Genomic DNA, 7,772 nt, shown 5'->3' with positions numbered 1-7,772 from the left:
ATGAACAATTAAATATATGAGTATATGCTTTAAAAATATATACAGAAGAGCATATCAAAAACATGAAAGTATGTGAACAAAGTGAAAAACACAAATGTGCAGCAATTAGAATCATGCAAATAAATGCAGGGGATAATCCACCACTGGATAGATCCAAACTTCCAAGTAAGCAGTTGCCTGCAGGCTCTTGAATTGGACAGATTGGCTTCTGGATTCCATAAATGATTTATCTACCCCTGGTAATGAATACCTGCAGATTGGGATATGTGCTTGTCCCTGGACGTAGTAAGATTTCCAAGGACAAGCACCTATCCCGATCAGCAGCTACTAATTTCCTACATGATTACGTGCGGAGAGCCACAGACAGATGCAGTAGCTGTCAGCCTATCATTCATTTGAATGAGCACAGCATTCGCATCAGTACAGACCCACCTGGGATACCTACGGCAAGAATCCACAGACATGCATAAAAGCCCCGTGTTCATTAAGGCCTCATTCACACACGAATCGGCCTGCACGTACAGCTCCGTGCGAGGCCGTACCAAGTAGCTGCCGGGAAGGACAGGTGCTGCGTGTGATTAGAACGCAGCCCCCGTCCTTCTCTATTGGGCTACGCGGCCGTACGCCCCCCTACGCTCACCTCATTTGCAGGTCCGTAGGGGTGCGGGTGATCCTATTCATACGCCGCCGGAATGAATCCTGTATGCGTCCCGGCCAGAAAACCCGCACCCCTACGGACCTGCAAATGAGGTGAGCGTAGGGGGGGGGGCGTACGGCCGCGTAGCCCCATAGAGAAGGACGGGGGCTGAGTACTAATCACACGCAGCACCTGTCCATCCCGGCAGCTACTTGGTACAGCCTCGCACGCCTAAGCCTTACTGTCCCAGAAACATTGTACCATTGTATTTCTAGTTGTTGTTACTGGTTATGGCTCCTACTGGCTTTTGGATTTGGCAGACTGGCGCCTGATTTCCATATCCATTTATCCATCCCGGGACAGGATGCAGTCCCTGTTCAGCCAATCATTTTCCACTCAGGTTTTCTCAAGCTGGGTGGTGCTTACAGGACTACCCACTGCTTGCGATCAGGATGCTAGGTACTGTTTTCTAAATGACTGAATATCAATAAGTACACCAGCAAAAGGCAAAAAAAACGATTAGTACTGTGTTATCTTTAAACTTTACAAAAGCAAAAAAAAAAAAAAGGAAGTACCTGTTGCTGTCTATCCTAGGGTCACGTGATTAATTGCCCACCCATACATTGTCTAGGTTTAAATACACTTTCATTTAGGTGTCACTTGTTTACTGGAAAATGGTCTGATTCTTATAAAGTACAGAAGATTAAGGTTTCATTTTCATTTTCTCCAAATGTCAGGAAATTCCAACTCAGATCTCAGATACTGAACACGGTATTTGTGGCAGTAAGTGCAAAAAATACCTGCTGTGTTTACAAGAAATCTTCTAAGCTGATAACTTCCTGTCCTCTCTGCTTGTACACAAGGAGGGTTTATAGAGATGAGGTGGGGTTTTGGAGAGGAGCAAAGGGGGAAGAGAGATGAGGAGGAGTTATGGAGATGAGCAGGGGGGAGAAAGAGGAGTAGGGGGGAGGAAGATGAGAAGAGGTTAAGGAGATAAGGAGCTAGGAGGTAGATGAGAAGGCAGGGAGAAGATGACACAAGGAGGGAGATGATGAGAAGAGGTTATGGAGAGGAGGAGGTAGAGAGGGAGATGAGAAGAGGTAATGGAGATGATGAGAAGAGGTAATGGAGATGATGAGAAGAGGTAATGGAGATGATGAGAAGAGGTAATGGAGATGATGAGAAGAGGTAATGGAGATGATGAGAAGAGGTAATGGAGATGATGAGAAGAGGTAATGGAGATGATGAGAAGAGGTAATGGAGATGATGAGAAGAGGTAATGGAGATGATGAGAAGAGGTAATGGAGATGATGAGAAGAGGTAATGGAGATGATGAGAAGAGGTAATGGAGATGATGAGAAGAGGTAATGGAGATGATGAGAAGAGGTAATGGAGATGATGAGAAGAGGTAATGGAGATGATGAGAAGAGGTAATGGAGATGATGAGAAGAGGTAATGGAGATGATGAGAAGAGGTAATGGAGATGAGAAGGCAGGGAGAAGATGGAGAAGAGGTAATGGAGATGAGAAGGCAGGGAGAAGATGGAGAAGAGGTAATGGAGATGAGAAGGCAGGGAGAAGATGGAGAAGAGGTAATGGAGATGAGAAGGCAGGGAGAAGATGAGAAGAGGTAATGGAGAGGAGAAGGCAGGGAGAAGATGAGAAGAGGTAATGGAGATGAGAAGGCAGGGAGAAGATGAGAAGAGGTAATGGAGATGAGAAGGCAGGGAGAAGATGAGAAGAGGTAATGGAGATGAGAAGGCAGGGAGAAGATGAGAAGAGGTTATGGAGATTAGGAGTAGGAGGGAGATGAGTAGGGGTTATGGAGATAACGAGGCAGGAAGAAGATAAAAAGCGTTTATGGAGATGAGAGGGCAGGGACAGGAATTAAGTAGGTAGGGCTGACACCATGTACTTTGGAATTCAGAGCCAGGAACACACTATGGCGTCATGTAAAAGAAGGAGGAAGGAGCACACTATATGTCAGGCACATCAATGGGTATCTTCTGTACTTAAAGGGTGTTTTATAAGGGTGTTAAATAAAACATGAGGAAATGTGAATGTATTGCAGCCATCTCCTGTAAACTACAAATTCCTCAGCCCCACTTTAATGGACATAATGGAATGTGGTCGTGTTTGTAGTCTAAATCAGGAGAGCAGCCTAGGGGACAACCATGCCTTCCTCCATAGATACAGTGGAGCTTATGGGTGTTGCTGTTGTAGGACAGGAAGGCGGTTATTTGCAGTAGCAGAAAATAAAAGAACAGATCCAGAAAAGCCAATGCAGCCACGTCATCTAAAGACTGGAAAGCTGCAAGATATGACATCTTTGCTTTGGGGTTCAGATACACTTTACAACTGAAATCAGCTCCAGCAACAACATTGTCAAACAGGAGGATGGACGCTTACAGGATTATTCACTAAAGGGTGAAGAGTGTGGAGAAGACAGGAGAAGAGAACAATCTAGGACAGCATAGCTGAACTGGAAAGTGAGCTGAATTGGAGAATTTTCCCAGTTCAGCTATGCTGTCCTAGATCAGGGGTAGCAAAACTCCGGCCCTCCAGCTGTGGTGAAACTACAAATCCCATGATGCATCTCTCTCCGGGAGTCATGTCTGTGGCTGTGAGAATCCTGCAATGCCTCATGGGATGTGTAGTTCCACCACAGCTGGAGGGCCGGAGCTTGGCTACCCCTGTACTAGATTTTTAACTTCTCCTGCCTTCTCCAAACTTCACCCTTTTGTGAATAACCCTGATCATTTGTCTTCTATACAAAATGAAGGAGAAATCATTCTTCCCTCTACATGATTTACAACATTCGATAGTAAATCATTTGTAAACTCGCTGACTGGCTGGCACAAGACACAAGAAAGCAGAACAATCCAGCGACCAAAGCAGACGCATGAACTGGATCCTGACCTCGTGCGGGATGTACGTAGAACTGAACTTTCCTAAACATAAAACCCGCAATGACACAATTTACAAAGAGGGAAGTGAGGAGCCTGGGGGTGTTCTATGACATGTATGTGTCAGACTGTTGAGAAAGAATGACAACTCAGTGTAACCAGATGAAGGTTTACATGCTGTGGTGAGATATCACATGAATTCCCCGAGCAGAAGCTGTGCTGGAACAAAGAACACAAGAGCGGCCAGCGTCACATATCCACAAACTACTGAATATCAGACAGACAATTTCCCAGAAACTTGACTATGGACTCTTATTTAGCAGTGACTGGCCACAACTGACCTATGCCAGCCTGAACTAGTACACATAGAAGACAACTGTGTTCGATGTCCCCCGTTCATACTACAACACGGGTGTTATGTATGTTGCAGGCGTGCTGCGTTTTATTGCCCCCACCGCACTCCTGTGCAGAGAACTAAATGCAGTGTACATTTTGTACAATTCAAATAAAGTTTAAACAAAAAAAGTGAATAGTGTGAAGCACTGAAACAAGGCATCACATCGCCCTCCACCACACTTCACATAAAGGGGAATTTATTCAATCTGGAGCACTTGCCCGTAGTAACCAATCAGCTTCACTCTTCAGTTTGATCATCTAAGCTTTGAAATTGAGAGACAGAAGCCGATTGGTTGCCATGGGCAACTGCCCCAGATTCGGCCTACTCCAGTTTTGTTAAATCCCCTTCATTGTGTTTTAGCGGGAGGGCGAGTACGAACAGGTCCTAGGGGGCTCATTCATACCATAATGTGCATGAAAACCCATTAAAAACGCAGGCGAGTTGACATGCATTGTTATGCATTTAACCCTTTCGCTGCCAGAGCCTTATGCCTGATGGCGCTGGCTGCAAACCCCTGTAAACAGATTACCGGTGACATCAAAATTTGCAACTGCCTCCGTTTTATTCTACAGGATGTCTGTTTTCAGGAAATATAGAATTGTGGGGTGGGGAGGTTATGTAACTTTCAGGCCTAAAATGTGGATTATAAAATGTGTGTAATAAACACTCTGGCAGCAACAAGGGTTAAATGCATTTTCATGCAGGTTTCAGAGCGTTGTAATGCGTGTACTGCTCAGCCGTGGTGTGAATGGGGCACATAATAAACTATTGGTTTCTAAGTGTCCTTGTAGAGACCTGCGTTGATCAGGTACAGAAAAGCGCACAATGTGACCGAGCTCCAGGGCTGACCAGGATAAAAAGTGTCAAATGTTTTCAGGACTAGCAGGGTCCATTCACACCAGGCCGCTGGGGTGCAGTGCCCCTCCCATAACTCCTGGCCGCATTGATACCCAATTTGAGAATTTTTGTTTGTTTGTTTTAACCACTTGCTGACCAGGTGTTTACACCCCCTTCCCGGCCAGGCCATTTTTCAGTATTCAGCGCTGCGTTAATTTGACTGACATTTATTCATTTATTCCGTCATGCAACGCTGTACTGAAATTAATTTTATACCATTTTTTGGGGACAGATAGAGCTTTCTTTTGGTGGTATTTAATCACCACTACGGGTTTTATTTTTTACTATATTTCAGGAAAATTACTGAAAATTTTTAATTCTTTTTTTACATTATGTTAGGAAACCTAATCATCAGGTTCTATACACAGGTGTATAGATGTGAGAACTCAGAGGGACATACCATCGCTGTACTGTAGAAAGGGTGAGGCTGGAGGGAGCGCTGTCACAGCCAGCCGGCTCGGAGGATAGGGGGAGTATTGTTTTAAGTTATTCCCTAGACCAAAATGAGCATTTAACCCTTCCAGTGAAGCTACCCCCTACCCCTGATAATTCTCTTGTAACATGTCTCTACACATCACCTGTAACATGTCAGCCACATCTAAATGTATTTGTAGCATGCCCATAGTCTTGGGCCAGCTCCTGTGGCAGGTCGCCGGCCCCTGACCCGCTCCTGTGGCAGGTCGCCGGCCCCTGACCCGCTCCTGTGGCAGGTCGCCGGCCCCTGACCCGCTTACAATATATATATACACACACACACACATATATTGATATCTATATACACACACACCTCCTGCCCCCCCATACTAGGATCCCCGACTTCAGTGTGATCCGGTGATCTCAGGCCCGGGATCACCATATCCCCTCCTGTGATTCCCCGGCCTGGGAGGACAGGGCCCCATGTTTGTACACTCACCAGTTGGCACCCTTTGAAGACGAGGTGTATCTTGCTCATGTCGGTTGCCGGTTTGTTGATGGGCTCTGTAGTAGCCCCGTAAGCTGCAGTCTCGGCCATGGTGAGAGATCCGATGACACGATAAGATTCCGCTGTGTGCTATGGCCGCTTCTCTCTGCCAGGGGAATTTTCTTTGTGATCTCAGCACTTCCTTCTTCTCCTCAGCTAAAATGGAGTCATCGGAAAGCGAAAGTGAAAGTATGGCGAGTGCGGCGAGCCGGCCCAGCACTCCTGCGGCTTTTGGCGCTACTATGGTGTGATTTCCGTGGCATGCATCTTCTCCTTCATGGCACCCTCTGGCCCTGTTCACCACTCTCTAGTTCCTCTCTGTGCTCCCTTTTTAAAGACCATCTCACCTTCTCTTTTAAATCAGTTACATGCAGACAGAACCTGGGTCCTGGGTGAATGTGGAATAAAAGGGGATTCCCACAAGACTTCGTCCTGTATCATTCTCCCTTCTAAAAAATAATTCCTCAGTCAGTAATGTCAAAAATAATGTCAAATCTCATCAGTCTCATTTAGGCTACATTCACACTGTGTGAATGTAGCATTCATTGTACATGTATGCATGAATACACACATGTACGTGTGAATCTCAAATCGTACATCTACACTATGTGTGATTACCTTGGGATGCCTGCATCAGGAATCACAAATCTCCTGTTTAGATGCGGCCGCTGTCACCTGTTCAAGGTAATGGAAGAGGGAGTAAATTTAAGGACTCCCTCACATGGGTCTGCGATGATCCCAGATATGAGATATTGCCTTGATACAGAACGAAGTCTTGTGGGAATCATCTTTCATTCCATATTCACCCAGGACACGGGTTCTGTCTGCATGTAACTGATTTAAAAGAGAAGTTGAGTTGGTCTTTAACCACTTGCTGACCGGGGTGTTTATACCCCCTTCCTGTCCAGGCCATTTTTCATTATTCAGCTTTTTATTTTTTACTATATAACGAAAAAAATACCGAAAATTTTGAAAAAAAACCTGTTCTCCCTACATTATGTTATAAAACATTTATTATTAGCCACTTTTTTGGTAAAATATAAAAGACGGGGTCACGTCGGGTAAATAGACACCAAACATGTCAAGCTTTAAAATTGCGCGCACCCGCGACATCGCAGAAAACTACCATACCCAAAATTGGCCATAGGCGACACTTTAAAAGCTTTTACAGCTCATCAGTTTAGTGTTATCAGTGATTGATGGCCCTAGAATTATTGCTCTCACTCCGACGTTCGCGGTGATATGTAACATGTGCGGCGCAATGGATGTAATCGTCGTTTTCGCATGTAGGAGGATTAGACGCATGTTTGTGTGTGCATGTGGGGGGCGGGGGACTTTAATTTTTTTTTTTTATTTATTATTGCTTCTATATGTGACTTTACATTTTTAAATTTTTTTTTGTAACTTTAATTTTTTTTAAACTTTTTTTTTCACTTAACTTTATTGCTATCACATAGGGAGCAAACAAGCTCCCTATGTGATAGCCAATTTGCAGTGACAGGTCCACTTTATGGAGACATCAGGGGTCTTTAAGACCCCTAATGTCACCTAGGGACCCCCAGAGAAGCTGATGAAGCAAACACCTGCTTCACCAGCTTCTCTCCGGTTTCTGTACTGGAGAGTGACACTGAATGCAGGAAGTAATGTAATACATATCACTGCCTGCATTCAGAAGAGGAGGAGGAGATCAAACGGAGCTCGTGTGCTGAGCTCCGTTTTATCTCCGGCTGGAGAGCTGCTGTGCTACAACTCTACCTCCTCCCCTCCCCTTCCTCTACCCGTAGGAGTTCCCCAAGGTTCTGTTCTCAGACCCCCTCTGGCGTTCAACCACCACCAGGCCAGGCTCCGGCGTTCAACCACTTGGGGAGAGGCCCAGAATGGAAGAAGAGGGCCCGGTAATCTCAGAGGTGCTGACATTGCCTCCCCAGGGGGCCCTTTATGGTTTCAAGTGCCATTGTAAAGAGATAATTCATGT

This window comes from Nanorana parkeri, unplaced genomic scaffold (genome assembly GCF_000935625.1).
Source record: "Nanorana parkeri isolate BGI_ZX_2015 unplaced genomic scaffold, ASM93562v1 scaffold993, whole genome shotgun sequence".
NCBI lineage: Eukaryota > Metazoa > Chordata > Amphibia > Anura > Dicroglossidae > Nanorana > Nanorana parkeri.
The sequence above is the reverse complement of the archived record's forward strand: the minus strand, read 5'-3'. Positions refer to the sequence as shown.